Source organism: Monopterus albus, unplaced genomic scaffold, assembly GCF_001952655.1.
Source record: "Monopterus albus unplaced genomic scaffold, M_albus_1.0 scaffold16.1, whole genome shotgun sequence".
In the NCBI taxonomy this organism is placed as follows: domain Eukaryota; kingdom Metazoa; phylum Chordata; class Actinopteri; order Synbranchiformes; family Synbranchidae; genus Monopterus; species Monopterus albus.
The window spans coordinates 766,858-782,608 of NW_018127896.1; the positions used below are offsets into that span (position 1 = coordinate 766,858).

The 15,751-nt window shown below is 43.4% G+C and overlaps 1 long non-coding RNA gene across 1 annotated transcript; it reads left to right on the forward strand.

The window, feature by feature from the left end:
• The first annotated feature begins 292 nt into the window (after positions 1–292).
• LOC109955734 (uncharacterized) lies at positions 293–2,614 on the forward strand. Its single transcript, XR_002274309.1, has 5 exons — positions 293–343; positions 544–578; positions 663–728; positions 864–941; positions 2,252–2,614. It is a non-coding gene; the product is annotated as an uncharacterized LOC109955734 (long non-coding RNA).
• Positions 2,615–15,751: the final 13,137 nt, after the last annotated feature.

Genomic DNA, 15,751 nt, shown 5'->3' on the forward strand with positions numbered 1-15,751 from the left:
GAAAAATTTAAGGGGGTCTGAATACTTTCCGTACCCACTGTACATATTGAGAACCCCTGTACCAGAGTCAAATTGTGTGTCCAACACAGCTGGCCAGTAAAGCTGATTCTGATTCTGAACTCAATGTAAAATCTTAACTTTGACAGTTTAGAATTTCAGTGACTTGATAGTAAGTTTAACTGCATGTGAAAGACATTTATTGAACTCTTTAAACACTGGAAGAGAAAACAAGTAAACAGTGTATGGTGACAACCAGCTCACCTGGGCCCGGTGACGTTTTGTCCTTCGTCTCCAGGGCTCTCTGTCTCGTCCCGAGAAGGCTTCACACAGTCACTGGCCACCTGTAAGTGACTACAGAGCACATTGTTAGTTTCTTTCTACTTGGCTGAAGCCAGTTACCTGGTTTTTGTGCTTTTGCAGCTACTGTTGTCTTTGTTGGTCAGCTGTGGTGGATGTTTGCTTCAGGAGATCCTGTGTGCAGCCATCATCATATAGCGGTTTGTCATCAGTTCTGTGGCGTGAAACTTTTTTTTTTCTCCCCAGGTTTTGGCAGCAGAGGGAGTCCATATGTTGTGAAGGTGAGTCAGGTAGCTTTATTTTAGTACTCGCTTATTCCACTTTTCTCAGTATGTGTGAACTGCAAGTTGAATTTGTATTTTCAGACTTGGTGCAGATGAAGGAAAAATGGTTTCACAGGAGCTGTTTGTCAAGAAAGTGTGCAGTTAATGGTATGTATGAATTGTGATGTACACGTCTTTGCTGTGTTCTGGTTATAGCCTAGGAGTGGGAGAAGAACCTCCTAACACTGGAGAAAGATGCATCAGAGCTGAGGTTTAGTTGATTATCTCGTTATGTCTTCACAGTTACACAAGTCTTCAAGACCATCATGTGATACCCCTGTCTATCTGCCTGAAGAACACTGAAGAGCAGCATCAGTGCAGGTGCAGTATTGTTTTTATTTGACATGGACATACACAGGCAGGGTCTCATTTCACAAGCATGCTTTTTGTATTATGAAAACAATTGCAAAGTGATGTCAAACAATGAGGGTTTTTGCTTTTCGGATCCCTGACTTTAGTCTTTAACCCTCCAAAGCAGGGATACGAGGTGGCTCAACAATGAAAAGCCTGTGCAAGACAAAAATATGCAAGTCAACCATAAAACATAATATACAGTTACAATATCCTAGACATAAACACAATTAAACATGAAAATGAATGCTCAAAGCCTCATCTTCAACACAGGAAAGTAAACATCTTAAAGTACACATGAACAGCTTCCAAACAGATGAAGCTCAAGTGCCCAAGTATGAAAACTTACCTGTAACAACTGTTTCAGTGTCACTCGGATGCCAGCAGCCACCTACAAGAAACACAGTGGCTCAATACTTAAACTCACTAAAACCATGAATAACTTGCCACTTCCACAGTAGATAACTGCTATAAAAGACGTGTCATAACTACCAGCTAATTCCAAAAAGACAACCTATGTACATATCATAAATGCCTTCACTAAAAATCACCTGAAACAAATAGCGAAATGATATCTTTCCAGTTACATAACCTGTGCCTACAACACAACCCTAGCAAAGCCACGCACACCCTTTCTTTCATACAAGACAAGTAAATATGTAGACAACATTCTGAACTCAGACAATTGTTCACATTGTCTAAACATTAACACAACTTACACTGCTCAATTTACACATCTGCCAAATACAAGCTTGCACTTTAATATATGCAGAACAAAAAGCAACCTATTTGTTTAAAAAAAAACCTGAATATTTTAAATAGACAAACCATACTTTATAGCAAATGAAAAACAAATTTTTCTCACAAGCTAAAACTTGATCTGATTTTCCTATTCTAGCAAACACTGGTTTTAACCACAAGATGGCACTACAACAACAAAAAACAGGGAGAACAAACTGAGTATAATAATCTCATTATTAAAGATTGTACTTATCTTATAACCACACATACGTATTGACCAGTTTCCTACTGAGCATGTGCATCTAAACCAAAACATTAGCTCAAACTAGAACTCAATAAAAGAAAATGTTTCAAAGCTGTTATCTGCCCATTATTCACAGTAAGGTAAACCAAACTGACAGACCTGCCTACAGTAATAGTTTTCACTTGCATTGTACAAACAAACATACTCTTACAGTTTAACCAGTACACCATAAAATACACTGTGGTCTTGTAGTTAAAGAACTCATCAGCAAACATACCTACTTTCTACTTTTCAGAAACGGCTGTGTGCACCAACAAGGTGAGCAGTACCTAGAATCTGCTGTGGTTTTCTGAGTGATGCAGCTCTTCCTCATACTGAATTTGGACCTCAGTCAACCACAGCCATCTCTGACTCGGCAGGCAGCTCCTGAACCAGACTCCAGACGCATCTGCACAAAGGACTACATTAATGTTAGTGCATGTGTTCTCATGCACTACACAACATCAAATTTATTTAGTATGGCACCAAATCGTAACAAAAGTCATCTCAGGACACTTTACAAGATAAGGTCTAATGATGTTGTAATAATAGAGGAAAATCCCAACAAATCCCCCTTGAGCAAGCACTTGGCGACAGTGGGGAGGAAAAACTCCCTTTAACGGAAGAAACCTCCGACAGACCCCGGCTCTTGGTGGGCGGCCTTCTGCCTCGACCGGTTGGGGTGAGTGGATAGAGGAGAGACAAAAGAAGAAAAGCAACAAGACACAACAAACAATCAAACACTGGTCAGGCCGATGTTGCTGATGACTGCTCATCAGAGGCGTAGAGCTCCTGAGCCAGGGCAACCTGCAGAAAGGTACAGGGAGAAAGAGAGGGAGAGGACACACTACGGGAGAGAGGAGACACACAGTTAGTGATGTGTAATGGAGGCATATAGATGGATGAGAGAGAGAGAGAGAAAGGGGAGAGGTGCTCAGAAAATCATGCCCCCCCCAGCAGCCTAGGCCTATGGCAGCATAGCTAAGGGAAGGCTCAGGGTCACCTGGTCCAGCCCTAACTATAAGCTTTATCAAAAAGGAACGTCTTAAGTCTAATCTTAAAGGTAGAGAGGGTGTCCGCCTCCCGAACTGAGACTGGGAGTTGGTTCCATAGGAGAGGAGCTTGATAGCTAAAGGCTCTGCCTCCCATTCTACTTCTGTGGACTCTAGGAACCACAAGTAAACCTGCACTCTGAGAGCAAAGTGCTCTGTTAGGATGATAAGGCTCTACGAGGTCTTTAAGATACGATGGAGCCTTGTCATTAAGGGCATTGTATGTTAGGAGAAGGATTTTACAGGGAGCCAGTGGAGAGAAGCTAATATGGGAGAGATATGATCTCTCTTGCTAGTTCCTGTCAGTACTCTGGCTGCAGCATTTTGGATTAACTGGAGGCTTTTTAGGGAATTATTGGGACATCCTGATAGTAAAGAGTTACAGTAGTCCAGCCTGGAAGTAACAAATGCATGGACCAGTTTTTCAGCATCACTTTGAGACAGGATGCTCCTGATTTTGGTGATACTGTGCAGGTGAAAGAAGGCAGATTTAGAGACTTGGTTTATGTGTGATTTAAAGGACATATCCTGGTCAAAGACGACTCCAGGTGAGAGACATGTTGATTTAGATGAAGCAATTGTTGAGGTCAACTCAGAGAGATCTATTGGAGAGAAGCAGTCTAAGTATAAATGAGGTCTTACAGATGTGTCATCAAGTCCAACGGCTTTAGAAACATCTGAGAGAGCTGTGGGAATGATTTGATTAATTTTTTCTCTAATAGTTGTGATTTTATTTGTAAAGAAGCTCATGAAGTCATTGCTGCTGAGATCTAAGGGAATGTTAAGCTCAACAGCACTGTGGCTCTTTGTCAGCCTGGCTACAGTGCTGAAAAGAAACCTGGGGTTGTTCTTATTTTCCTCAATCAGTGATGAATAAAATGCAGTTTCAAAGATACAGACACTGATTAGAGAGCAGGAACTTGGAGGAGTAGCATACACACCTGAGACATTTATAGGGGAAAAAAAATATGATCTGCACGTTGTGGCTAGGTCTAGCAGTACCTAATAAAGTCAGCATATAAATGGGCATTTAAAGAAGAGGAGCGTATAGGTAATAAATAAGACAGAGAAAAAGGGGGAGAATTTATTTTATGTAGATGATGATGACAATGGCAATTAGCTTGTGATAAAGAGAGTTATGATACAAAGATATAAATACATACAATTTGTTAGAATAATTTTGCCAGGGTTGAGTTCTACTGGTACCCTAGTTGTTATTTGACCAACACCTTAGTACTGTCAGTGCTGATCATTCTTTTAACTGTTGATGCTGTACATCTTATACAGTGCCTTGCGAAAGTATTCGGCCCCCTTGAACTTTGCGACCTTTTGCCACACCTTTTGCTTAATTTATTGGATATTTCAAACTTTTTTAACAAATAAAAAACTGAATAATTGGGCGTGCAAAATTATTCAGCCCCTTTACTTTCAGTGCAGCAAACTCTCTCCAGAAGTTCAGTGAGGATCTCTGAATGATCCAATGTTGACCTAAATGACTAATGATGATAAATAGAATCCACCTGTGTGTAATCAAGTCTCCGTATAAATGCACCTGCACTGTGATAGTCTCAGAGGTCTGTTTAAAGCGCAGAGAGCATCATGAAGAACAAGGAACACACCAGGCAGGTCCGAGATACTGTTGTGGAGAAGTTTAAAGCCGGATTTGGATACAAAAAGATTTCCCAAGCTTTAAACATCCCAAGGAGCACTGTGCAAGTGATAATATTGAAATGGAAGGAGTATCAGACCACTGCAAATCTACCAAGACCTGGCCGTCCCTCTAAACTTTCAGCTCATACAAGGAGAAGACTGATCAGAGATGCAGCCAAGAGGCCCATGATCACTCTGGATGAACTGCAGAGATCTACAGCTGAGGTGGGAGACTCTGTCCATAGGACAACAATCAGTCGTATACTGCACAAATCTGGCCTTTATGGAAGAGTGGCAAGAAGAAAGCCATTTCTTAAAGATATCCATAAAAAGTGTCGTTTAAAGTTTGCCACAAGCCACCTGGGAGACACACCAAACATGTGGAAGAAGGTGCTCTGGTCAGATGAAACCAAAATCGAACTTTTTGGCAACAATGCAAAACGTTATGTTTGGCGTAAAAGCAACACAGCTCATCACCCTGAACACACCATCCCCACTGTCAAACATGGTGGTGGCAGCATCATGGTTTGGGCCTGCTTTCTTCAGCAGGGACAGGGAAGATGGTTAAAATTGATGGGAAGATGGATGGAGCCAAATACAGGACCATTCTGGATGGAAACCTGATGGAGTCTGCAAAAGACCTGAGACTGGGACGGAGATTTGTCTTCCAACAAGACAATGATCCAAAACATAAAGCAAAATCTACAATGGAATGGTTCACAAATAAACATATCCAGGTGTTAGAATGGCCAAGTCAAAGTCCAGACCTGAATCCAATCGAGAATCTGTGGAACGAACTGAAAACTGCTGTTCACAAACGCTCTCCATCCAATCTCACTGAGCTCGAGCTGTTTTGCAGGAGGAATGGGCAAAAATTTCAGTCTCTTGATGTGCAAAACTGATAGAGACATACCCCAAGCGACTTACAGCTGTAATCGCAGCAAAAGGTGGCGCTACAAAGTATTAACTTAAGGGGGCTGAATAATTTTGCACGCCCAGTTTTTCAGTTTTTTATTTGTTAAAAACGTTTGAAATATCCAATAAATTTCGTTCCACTTCATGATTGTGTCCCACTTGTTGTTGATTCTTCACAAAAAATTACAGTTTTATATCTTTATGTTTGAAGCCTGAAATGTGGCAAAAGGTCGCAAAGTTCAAGGGGGCCGAATACTTTCGCAAGGCACTGTACATGAATATTAAAGTCGCCTACTATGATTATTTTATCTGTACTAAGCACTAAATCATACAAAGTCTGAGAATTCACTTAAAAACTCTGAATAAGGAGCAGGTGGATGGTATACAATAACAAATAGAACTGGCTTTTGAGTTTTCCAGTTTGGGTGTGAGACTTGGTGAGACCTCATAAAACAAACCAAAATCATTTTTTCCTCCTCATTGTCATAAAGTGCTTTATCAAAGGTGGTTTTGGGGGTTTTCTCTATGATACCCTAAGGTCTACACCTCAGATGACTGTTGCTGTGAATCGATACTGAACAAAACTAAATTGAAAACCTGATTTGAGTGTGATGGATCACGTTTCATCACGCCAGCCCAGGCTACTGGAGCTATTTCTTGTTCTTTTTCATAAACGATATTGTCATTTTCTTTTGTTTACATAAAACAAAGCAAAAACAGGGAATCCTCACAGTGAATAAGCTTCAGGCAGCAATTAATCAAATTAACTTTGACAAATCTATTATCTGATTAGACAGAAACACTATTGGCAACAACAACAACCATTAATTACATAACATTTAGCAGAAGGTGCCACTTGGTTACTAAAAAGATGAGCATTAATAAAGCAGTGAACTCGTTCCTCAGGACTCTGAGCTGATTTTTCCACATCACTGTGACTGTACACTGGTTCGGTCCAGGTGGGCTCACACAGTGGAATAAACCATTACCTTTCTCTGCTTCTCACTGTTAATTCAATTATTCACTCAGCGTCTGGAGCCTCAGAAACAAGCCCCCGAGCACCAAGACGCCACTCTGGGTTCGCTGCAGTTGTGGTCCCAGAGGGACCGAGGACACAAAGCGCGCACACAAATATTCAAATGAGGGGATAATTAGTGGCTGCAGTGGCTTCACAGCCCTGAGCTCTGTTTCCTGCTGTATATGCATCTATGTCAGTCATGGAAAACCTCACCGAGACCTGAAGGGAAAAACAACTTGCAGCAGGAGCCCACGGCCCCCCTTGGCTAGCCCAGGTTTTGCTTAAGCACATTTTTACTAATGTTTTACTCACACAGCCCCAAGGTTAGAAACACCACAAGTACCTCTATGCTGCAACATAGCACACCTTCGTACAAAGCTGAAAAATGACACACAAACAGCAGGCAGGAAACAGTCCTTCAACTAGTCTGACTTCTGAATAGGTTCCAAGGAATTATCAGAAAAACACTTGGCTCTGTACTCATTGTTACTGCCATTCATTTATCACAGCAAACATATTTGTCCATATATTTCGCTGCCACACATGCACGGCCTCTACACTACGTTTGACTGGTCTGGGTTACTCAGGCCACTCACAAACAAAACTCAGCCCCACCAGAAACAAAACACAGGAAGAAATCACTTTGGTTCACCATGCGAGGACATCACTATACCAAGACTGCTCGACACATGAAAACAACAGCACAACAATCATCATCCTAACGCCACACAAAACTAAGCACCACGCCTCCAGGGCACGCCAGCACGCAGTGGTACAGTATGCAGACGCTTCACTCTGTTCAAACTGTAGTTTAACACAAAGCTCTGAAGACTTGCCAGCTCACAGTACTGGAGTTAAACTACACAGGACAACCAATCTGATTGTTCTTTAACAGATGTCAACACCAATGCTAGCAGCTCTGGACAAGTCACTGGACACACTGGCAACGCTGCTCACTCCTAAACAAAGTACAGCAGAGGCTCAGGGGAATGTCGCTAGTTTCACATACTTGGTCATAAACTAAAGTACTGGTCAAATTTGAATTTAGACCTGATGAAGTTCTTTGAGTTCATTCAGAGGGGAACATGCCACACAAAACTAAATGTCCTCACAAATACTTCAGACATTTCACCTGAAACCACAGTAGCCAGTCTATTGGTGGCACTAGAGGAAAAGTCAGGGAACCATCAAAGGATTCATCCTGAAAGCAACCTGAACACACTTCATCCCAACACATCAGAAGTTGCTGAAATATCCAACTGTGGACCAGCCAAATCCAGCCTCGGCAATTGGCTGAAAACATCCCGACACAGTCAGTAGAGCCAGAGTTCCAACAAGAATCAGGATGAAGAAGTCCAACATTCCCTCTGCAACACTCTCAGCGGTCACATTTCTTTTTTCTTGCCTCCTCCGGTGCAGTTAAACTCATGAATGAGCTGTGGGCTCTCAGCTCCTCAGAGGGCCAAGGGCAGCTCTGTGTGGAATGACCCCAGCTTCTGTTTTCACAGAACACGGTAAACTCACTCACCTCACATCTTAAAACCTCCGACCCTCCCCTGCCCACCAGGCTCTGTGATTAGCCCCCGGCTGACCTGCTGGAGCGTAACCTTCGCCGCCAGGGCTGGGCCTCGGCAGGCTGTAACTGAGCAGGGCAGCAGCTGCCTTTTAATGGCACCTTCACCTGTTTGGAGTAAGACTCGCTCAGCAGCCTGCTGGGGAACAACAGACCAGCTGAAAACTGCCCCTTGTCCAGACCAGTTAAACCAGTCAGGTCCAAGATCAAGTCCAAACAAAGGACGACTTCTAACCCAAGTTTGTCAAATCACTGTTTTTACACTAACAGGTTTTGTTCTATTTTGTTCTCAATTCTCTTTACATTCTCACAATTCAAAGATCACAGGAATACTCTCATTTTACAGAATGCAACTTAATAAAAATGTCTCTTTACATTAACCTGAAACACTAAACAAGGGCCCGAATAGGAAAACTCAAGAATTCCACCAAGGACCAACTCCTGGAGAGAAGCAGCAGCAGCGCCGTCACCACAACTACAACCCAGGTGGACAACAATAAGGATGTTTTAATGACCTGCCTGATTTATTTGGCGATGTCTGTCATTATCAGTTAAAGTGGTTCAGGAAAGGTTGATAATGTGACATTTGGAGATTTTACAGCTAAAATAAAGAACAAACAAAGTAAAGTCATGCAAAATTACACAAGAGACAAGACTGCAAAGATGCAAAATGACCACAAAGAATCAACAACTCTAAAAAGTTACTAAGCTCTGAAGTGATGCAACATGAGCTCAGGGACGCAAACCATCTACAGAGACAAACCTACTGCAGCTATGTGAAACATTTGTCAAATTAAAAACAGCTGCAGTGGGATACAAAACTCACAAAGCACCTACAAACATGCAAGGTTCCTAAAAAGACTCAAAGGTGAAGGAAACACAGCAAACCAGAGATGGAAAAATAACCACAGGCAGAGGGAGAGACAGCAGCAGCTCGTTAACAATCCAGATCTGTACAATTACTCTCTCATAATTTAACGCTCTACAGAGTCATCAAAGTAATTAGCAAATGATCTGGAATTGCTCAAAATCTGACTTATTAGCATAACATTAATGGCCTTGTTTGATAAAAGCCAGCTGGCTGTTCTGTTTCCCTGAACACCGACTGATCCACAGTGGAGGTGTGTTTCTGTGCAGTTGGCCAGACTTTAAAGGAGCATTCCATAAAAAAAACACAATGCAAACAAACTCAACTTGACACTGAAAACCAACTAAATAAAAGCACATTGGCGCTAAACCTTCATTTAAACTCAAACTTTGTTCACATTGTACAAGTTCACAAACATCCGTTTCTGAATCATATCAAATCAAACATTGAGCTATTTAGGCATACCTTTATGGTATGTAAACATTTTGACTTGACCTCTTATTTTAACAAACTAATAGGTTTACACCAATAATTTTAAATATTTACCCTTCAAAATAGCGAAACCCTGGTCAACACTGGTTGATTTATAAATGGAACAAATAGAAAATGAGAATATAGGACAAAATTAACAAAATGCATACAAATACTATTTAAAAACTGGTAGCCTATTCAACATTAAAAATGCAAAAGAAAGTGCATGCATATACGGTGTGTATACACACACACACACACACACACACACACGTGTAAAAAAAGAAAAAACACATTTTTCTAAACTAAAATGACCCCACATTTCCAAAACATAATGGCCTGTCTGTTATATTTGGAATAAGCCAGTTACTGACTTGTCTTTGATCAAATCGTGTAGGACAGAAGGAAGGTTTGGTTTCCCTTCTTATTTCACCCACACTTTTTTAATTCCATGTTAAATTGCAGCACCAACTGATACGTTACCACAAGGCTTTTGACTAATTGAGCTGAAACCATCGGTTTAGGCATCAAACAGCATGCACCAACACTGACAGCCCCTCGTCAAACCAAGGCATGAACCACCTCCTGTCGACCTTCACCAATCACCCCCCGACCTTCCACCCACAGCTGTTACACACTCCCGCCCCTCGGCACATACATGCGTCACCCATGATCACATCACACACACACACACGGGGCAGCGTTGCACAAATTGCGCTTCTTATTTCTTTCCCTGTGTGGGTCTGTCACCAACACACTGTCGAGCTGTGGCTTTGACCTTTAAACATGTTTTCCTCTGCTGCTCACATCTGGATCACAGCATCGCTTACTGTCTCTGATCCAAGTCATCAACTCAAACACCTTCTGACACCCATGAAGAAGAAACATGGCACACCACCAACAGCAGTTTGTTTTAATGGTCAGACTGGTTTAAGCAGTGGTGGAAACAAGCCAGAGCCTCACGGGACTCAAATTTCCCCTTCATCCTACAGGACCACATCAACAAACCCGTCAAAGTACCAACAGTGACATCTGTTATACTACAGAACAGCCCGTGTCACATTAATGTCTCTGATACTGGATCATAGTGACTGATCCATTACTGTGTTCATCACTTTAATGCTGCAGCTGGTAAAGGTGGAGCTGATGGTAACTACCTTATATACTTATACTGGGGATCAATCAAGGATCAATAAAGTCTGATGATTCTACTGTGTTTGGTTTGATTCATCTGATTCTGAAAAGGAACTAAAGTTATCAGATACATGTAGTGCAGTAAAAAGGACACGGTATGAAGTGGCAGGACATGGAAATACTCACAGATACCTCAAAACTGAACTGCCCCTTCACCTGTCCACTACAACCACCCTTCCACCACCGAGAGTCCAGGTGTGGTGCCACATGTCGCACCCCGAGCAAACGACGTCAGCGGGTCAAGTCCAAGCGCTGACCTACGCGGCAGGTCTCCTTTGTCTCTCCCATCACAGTGAAATATGTTGATAAATAAAGCCCTGAAAGGTAACTTGAAAAAGAATCCAGAACCTTCTACACAGACCCCTCCACCGTGAGGTCTCCCACCTGGACAGCAGGAGGCATGACACCATCTCGCCCGCAGTGACTGGACACAGAAGAGGAGGCCGGAGTCGGAGTGCTGAATGATGAAGACGATTATGTTTCAGAGGCTTCATGTGGCGAGCTGCAACTCACGTCCAGCCTTAATAGTGCTCGTTTTCTGCCTTGTTCACTCCATTAGTAGTGAGCAGGGGCCCCGAGTGCCGGGCCGCCACTAATTACAGCATGAGGGATGACGGCACAGGGCTCATTACCAGCAGCGTGAGCCAAAACATACTGTCCCTCTCCCAGCTAATGATGCTGGATCGGCGGTGAGGAGAGGCAGGCGCGCCGCTTCATCAAAACCCTGCGTGTTCAGAGGTTAACGTGGCCGTTGACTCCTGTCTGAATCTAAACCACCGTGGCCTCATTAACATGAAGCACAGCTGAGAGTAAACGTTCACATGGGTCCGATCCAAGTCCGAGTTCTAATCCGAGCTGCTCCACTGCTACAACCACTCAGTGTCTCACCACAACCAAGCACCAGAAAACCAGCTACAAGAACTGAGCAATAATTAAATCTGTTAAACTCCATGAATGAATAAACACTGATGCGAGTGTGGATAAAGATGCATTCAGCCTCTTCTAATGCGTGCAGAATGAGATCAACAGGCTTATGTCCCCGAGTACAGGCTTAGAATCAGAATGAGGGCAGCTCAGCTTGGCATAGAGAGCCAGAGAAAAGTAGCTCTGTCCACAGGGCCAGCATGCATCTACCAATGCTTTACATGCATCTCCTTCATGTAGCTGGATTCATGCACTGGAACTATTTCCTGTGTTGTCAGTGCTGCTTTTTGAAGCCTCATCATGACAGTAAGACATGGATGAATCCCACACAGGCCTGGGGGCCTCTAGCTGAGGTCATAACAGCTATGACGAGACAAGTGATCATAACATTATAACTACACAGTGTATTACTACAAAGACATGAAACAACTGAGGGCCCTAAATACAAGGCACAGGGGCCCTTCATCTGTCTGCGTTTAGGGGCCCATTTCTCAGCGTGGTTTGGTACCGTTGTGTTTGCACTAACACAGACATCCTGAGCAGATGGATCCGCTGCTGCTGTAGCTCGTTATTTTGGGTTTTCTGGCCTAAAGGTGATCCACACTAAATATACCAAGGCATCCCACTTTCAGCCATTTTTTGGTTATGAAGTGTGTCCATCTGGTTGTGCCCCACTTTGCCCAGACATTTGGATCCAGTGTTCATGTTGACCAGTGGATCCGTTTATGTACTCCAGTGCAGCTCTGATTTTCCATCCTGCAGCGCCACAGCCTGGTCTAAACTAACGTTGTCGACACTATGTGGCTGTGGACTCCAAGAATCAGCAAAAACTGTATGAACAGAAAGAGAAAACTCTGCTGGTTTGCCACTTTGAGCCTAAAAAACTTTGCACATCAGGACTGAAACAAACTGAGCCCTAAAATAACACCTCTAAGGTTCCCCCTGCTTCCAGACGACACGGACCTGAAACATCTGACTATAATGGCAGACTACTCCTTTAACCCATGCTTACCCAGCGCTGTCCTGTCTCCTCTGCCTGCCTCATCACAGCCTCTTGCCTGATGCAGCCAAAGAGAACTAAACACTACCTGACGCTCAGCCAGCAATCAGTCACAGCTCCATCAACCCAGCGCCACAGAACCGAGCAGAAACGTTTCTCATCTCTGACTCTGAAGTCACTTTGCTGCAGGAACAGAACATCTCAATGTGCACTTCAGACAGAAAACTGTGCTTTATCTGATGATCCAGTTCAGATGGTCCTGATGAGCGACAGCGTGAGCTTAGACTCACCTGACTCCCACTGACCTCTTACACTATTTAATTTAATTCCCAGTGAAGCAGAAAATATGAGCAGAGCCTGACAAGACGACTTTCTGGTAACACCTACAGAAACCGTTCGCTCAAACTTCATCTGATGATACCAAAGGTGGCTCTTCCCCGACTCTCTTAACCCTTGAATTCATGTCAGTCTCAGTCCTGGTTGCACCTAATTCCCTGGGTTTGCCGCAGCGTATATTTACCTGCATGGTTTTACAGACAGAGGTCAAAAGTCAAGCATCAAGGTGGGGGGGGGCTGGTTTCTGTGTGTAATCACATTCCAGGCTGCACAACAGCTGCTCTGTGCCCTGGGCAGGGCTGGAAAGTAAGTGCAGGGTGAGTGATGTCCCAGCAATCATTACTTCACTCCAGAATCCAAAGCTTCTACGCTCCGATCCTGTTCGCAGAGTCCATTTCTGCTGTTTGGGTTGTGCTCTCTCTCTCTCTCCTGAAGCAGGCAGAGAGCCCCATCTCAACGGCGGGACGTGACGACACATTACATTGTTCCTACAGAGGCCACAAAAATGAGCACAGTGGCACAAAGCTGCTCATCTGTGCGTTAGACTCTTGTCAACAAAAACATTTTAAAATCTACAACTTCTGGTTTTGCTCCAAGATCTTTCCTTCTCTAATTAACAATTTTAGATATAACTTGGCTTTTCAGTGACCCAGGATTAAAGATTCATTTTGTGTTAGAGACCAGTGCAATCGACAGATCGATTAAAAGGACTTTCTGCAGCCCTGAGCCACAGCAGTTCACTGAAGAATGGGAGCCCTGATGGGACAATCCTTTTCAACAGGCTACCAGTTTCAAACAGACCTGACCTCCTGCAGGGCTTCAGAGCCACCGAGGAGGAAACAACCACAGGGCGGCAACGCCAGACCAAACAAAGCTAAAAACACACATTTCCCTTCAGGTAACAATTTATAAAACACTACAGATTCACGTCAGTGTTAAGAAATGTTTGACACAAGTAGCAGCCTCACATACCAGTATACCAGTATCTTGACAGACTGTCCCAGTACATCAGCAACCATGAAACCTCACCTACATTGTCCTCCCCCGTGATGAGACAAAGGATTCATTATTGTTAAGGACTTCAGTGTGCACGCTTCTCAGTGGTTGGCAGGTTTCTGTTTCCTCTGAAGGCTGATTTATTCGACCCCCCCCACCCCCAGCAGAGCCAACACTCAGAACTGAACAGCTGCACACTTGGGCTGACACGACCAAACCTGAAGCATCCTGTGTGTGTGTGTGTGTGTGTGTCCCAGCAGGGAGTGCTGTGCTCGAAACCTGTAAAGCACCTGAGAAACCACAGAGCTGACTGTCGTGTTTCTTTATCCGGAGTTTCTGGAGTCTCTTGGACCGCATCAAAAACCTTGGGACAAACAACAACACTACATTAACACTGCTCTTAGTTTTCTCTTAGCATGACACAGGGTCATTGGCAAGACTTCAGTGCTAACCTCATTCTGGAACTAATCTTATTTTGGTGCCTAGGAGGGGAAAAACAATGCACTTAGAGCCAGATTTACAGGGTTTAGATACAGCTAAATGATTCCATCATACACATTTACACATGATCTTTTTTGGATATTTTCTAAAACTACTTGATTTTCTCTGCTTGTACTAAACTACAGGTTCACAAAGATGCAACAAATGATAAACCTGCACAGGAATATTTGATTTTTGGACTCCATTGGAAGATTAAATGACTTGTTTGGAAAGAGGTTTTCTGTAGTGTGACAATCAATAGTAACCCTGGCTGCTGCCAGAAGATACTTAAGAGAGTCGATCCCCATCGGGCCTCCTCCCTCATTGGATCATCACCAGGGCAGGGGCGACCTCAGTGGCCAATCAATCGAGCCCCTTTCAGCTCTGATAATCAAAAATCCAATCACTGCTTTAAATGTTAATTGATCTGAGCTCTTGGATGAAAGCAGAGCAGCCTCTAATCTGGATGCTCCTTTGAGACCACAAGAAGCAAACATTTTATATTTCACCCGTGGAAGGTTGGATCCTGGACACCCGGAGCTTCTGGAGTCTCTGCATCAAACACCTGAAGAGAAAAGGAACTACATTAACCTGCTGGACGTTCCCCTGCATCTTTTCCTGACATCACACAGGTTCATTGGCTCGATGTCAGTGCAAACCTCAGGATGCTGCCGCTGCACATAACGTGACAATATAGACACAATCTTGATATTTTGGCTCAAGCCCAGTTTGTTGTGTAGTTTTAACTAGCTTATAGCTTTTAGATGGAGATGTCTGACAAATGATCTCAACCTGCAGTTTGTACCCGGGGCCGTCGCAGTTAACTCCATAATAACATATTAACTCAAATCCTTCCTAGTTTTTTGGAGCACAATTAACACAGGCGCATTCTGTGATTATGACCCTGAGGAATTTGGAAGCGGCGCAGCAGCAGACATGGTTAAAGAAAAGGGTCTTTTGAACGGTGAGGTCAGCGTCAAAGTCCTGGCAGACGGTTCTGTCGACAAGACCAAAGGTATCTGTACTTACTGTTGATGCGAACCGGGTTACTGTCGGAGTATGTCGCATCTCGGGGCCCCTTTAAGGTACATTTAGAACCAGTGGTGGAAGAAGTACTCAGATCCTTTATTTACAACAGTGTAAAAGTACTCTGTACTCAAATAACACTTCGAATACAGGACTTGTAAACAAAAGTATTAGCATCAAAACGTACATAAAGTATTAAAAACCAAATGCACACTGGCACATTTCACAGGGGGGGGGGGGGGTGGGGGGTTTT